This window comes from Molossus molossus, unplaced genomic scaffold (genome assembly GCF_014108415.1).
Source record: "Molossus molossus isolate mMolMol1 unplaced genomic scaffold, mMolMol1.p scaffold_m16_p_3, whole genome shotgun sequence".
In the NCBI taxonomy this organism is placed as follows: domain Eukaryota; kingdom Metazoa; phylum Chordata; class Mammalia; order Chiroptera; family Molossidae; genus Molossus; species Molossus molossus.
This window is the reverse complement of record NW_023425366.1, coordinates 72,145,202-72,148,292: the sequence shown is the minus strand read 5'-3', so window position 1 is coordinate 72,148,292 and position 3,091 is coordinate 72,145,202. Positions and strand designations below refer to the sequence as shown.

Below are 3,091 nucleotides of genomic sequence, written 5' to 3'. Positions count from 1 at the left end.
GTCTTTCTCACATGTACTTGAGAAGAACGTATATTCTGCTTTTTGGTGACATATCCTAAAAATATGAAGTAAGTTTGTGTGATCTAATAGTGTCATTTAAGGTCACTATTTTCTTGTTTACTTTCTGTCTGGTTGACCTATCCATTGATGCCAGTGGCTCCAAAAGTTATATCTTCTTGTTGGATTTATCCCTTTATCATTATGAAGTGCCCTTCTTAGTCTCTTGTTAGAGCCCTTTATTAAATTACTTTTTTATTTATTCATTTTAGAGAGAGGGAGAGAGAGAGAGATTGAGAGAAACAGAGAAAGAGAAACATAAACTTGTTTTACTTATCCATGCAATCATTGGTTGACTCTTGTATGTTCCTTGACCAGGGAATTGAACACACAACGTTGGTATATTGGCTCACACATATAAGGTCTAGCTAGCGGTAGGGCTGGTTAACTTGCTGCAGTCCATCCAATGTCATTCAGATTTCTTTGTTTTCTCTCAGCTTTGTTGGGGCCATCCTCAAACTTGAATTAATTTGTCTTTTTAGCAGTCTTGTGGGATGTTTTCTTTGTTGGCCTCTTCATGTTGCTACTTTATGAGAGAGTTCATTTTCTAATTGAACAATAGTCTTTTCAATCTCATAATTTGTATTGACCAGGGATACCCAGTTTGACTCCGTTTCTGTTTATTGAGATCTAACTGGGTTGCACGTTCTTTAGCTGCCAGCTTAAATCTTAAATATGTTTTCTTGACTTCTGGAGCTATTTTTGTGCATATTCAATTGTATCACTAATTTTTCACTATGTTCTTTCCAGACATTGCATCTATACTGTGACATTAGTTCTAAATGATCAATTTGAACCACTTGATGCTCTAACTGGGCCATAGAATTGTTTACAAATTCTTGCCATACTGTAATGTCATTTTTCTCCCCTGAGGAAGGGGCTAGAGGTTCATATCATTTCATACTGAGCAATTCAATTGGTTGTAAAGCAGCCAGTCTTTCAGATTCATTTCTTATTATGTTGGTTTCAAAAGCAGAATAATCTGGGCTGTCAGGTGGCTCAAGTAGGCCTTAGTAGGTTTTATCTTAGTAGATCTCTATCTGCAAGTTTTTTCCTCTACCAGCACTGTGCTGCTTCTCACACACCAGGTGCTTCATAACCTTGGTCATAATAAAGCAGCACATCCACTACAACCTCTCCAGCCACCAAACCTGTGCCCATCATTCTTCGGTTTGCCCTTTCTGATTATTTTTGTAGTTCTTCTTTATTTCTTTCTCATTTTTTTCTTTTTTATATTAATGACTTTCTATAGTGTTGTGTTTGGATTCCTTTCTCTTTTTCTTATATATCTCTTGTAGATTTTTGGTTTGTATTACCTCGTGCTTCCTATATACCAAGCTATGTAGATAGAAGTCTATTCTAGTTGATGGTCGCTTAAGTTTGAACATACTCTAAAATCACTACAATTTTTACTCATGCCCTCCATGTATGTTTTTTGTCTTTATTTTTGACTTTCTTTGTGTGTGCGTGTGTGTGTGTGTGTGTGTGTGTGTGTGTGTGTGAAAGAGAGTATATCCCATAATTTGCTTTTGTAATTACACATGATCTTCTTACCTTTGCTTTCTAGCCTTTGTACTGGCTTTGTAGTTGGTTGCCTTTTTCAGTGAGAATGTTTTTCTTTTTCTGTGTTTTCTTATTCATGTTTTTTATAATTTTTTTCTTTAAAAAGTTTCTTTAACATTTCTTGTAATGCTGGTTTAGTGGTGATAAACTCCTTTAAATTTTTCTTGATTGGGAAACTTTTAGTGACTTTCAACTCTAAATGATAGCCTTGCTGGGTAATCTTAGTTGTAGGTCCTTGCATTTGATCAGTGAACATTTTGTGCCAATCTCTTCTGGTCTACAAAATTTCTGTTGAGAAATCAGCTGACATTTTAATGGGAGCTCCCTTGTATATAGGTAACTGCTTTTCTCTTGCTTTTAAAATTCTGTTTTTAACCTTTGGCATTTCAATTATAATATGTCTTGGTGTGGGCCTCTTTGGGTTCATCTTGTTTAGGACTCTCTATATTTCCTGGACATCTATGTCTATTTCCTTCACCAGGTTAGGGAAGTTTTCTGTCATTATTTTTCAAATAGGTCTTCAGTTTCTTGCTCTCTCTTTTCTTCTTCAGGCGACACCCCCATAGTGCTATTGAAGTTGTCCCAGAGGCTCCTTATACTATCCTTCTTTTTTAGATTCCTTTTTCTTTTCTGATTGGATGTTTTTCTTCTATCTTGTCTTGTAGATCACTGATTCAGTCCTCTATTTCATCTGATATGCTGTTAATTTTTCTCTAATGTATTCTTCATTTCAGTCATATTCTTCTTTCTGAATGATTATTTTATATATCCATTTTTATATTTCTTATCTCTTTATTGAAGTTTTCACAGAGTTCATCTGTTCTTCCCCTATAAATTCATTAAGCATTTTTATAACCAATGTTTTCAACTCTTCATGTGGTAAATTGCTTGTCTCCATTTTGTTTAGTTCTTTCTCTGGATTTTAGTCCTGTTCTTTTTTTTTTTTTTTCTTTTTCTTTATTGATTTGAGAGAGAGAGAGGAAGTGAGAGGGAGAGAGAAATAGAAACATCGATGAGAGAGAACATCTATTGACCACCTCCTGTGTGCCCCGCACTGGGGATCGGGCCCACAACCTGGGCATGTGTTCTGACCGGGAATTGAACCAGTGATCTTTTGGTGCATGGGTCAATGCTCAACCACTGAGCCACACCAGTCAGACTTAGTCCAATTCTTTTATTTGGCATGATTTTTTTCATCTCCTCATTTTGGATTACTCCCTGTGTAAGTTTTTGTGTATTAGGTAGATATACTCTGTTTCCCAACCTTGGTAGAGTGGCCTTAAAGAGTAGGAGATGTCCTATGGAGCCCAGAAGTGATTTCTTCCTGGTCACCTGAGCTGAGTGCTCCAGTACTGTCCCTTGTGTATGGTGTGTGTTCCTTTCTATTGTGATTGAGCCTTGATTGCTGTTGGCATGTCAATGGGTGGGGTTGACCCACAGGCTGACCAGCTGTGAGGAATGGCAATGACTA

General features: G+C 36.7%; 1 pseudogene; it reads right to left on the bottom strand.

Moving 5' to 3' along the window:
* Positions 1-535: 535 nt before the first annotated feature.
* On the bottom strand, positions 536-1,221 carry LOC118642042 (annotated as a pseudogene).
* Between the last annotated feature and the right edge of the window lie 1,870 nt (positions 1,222-3,091).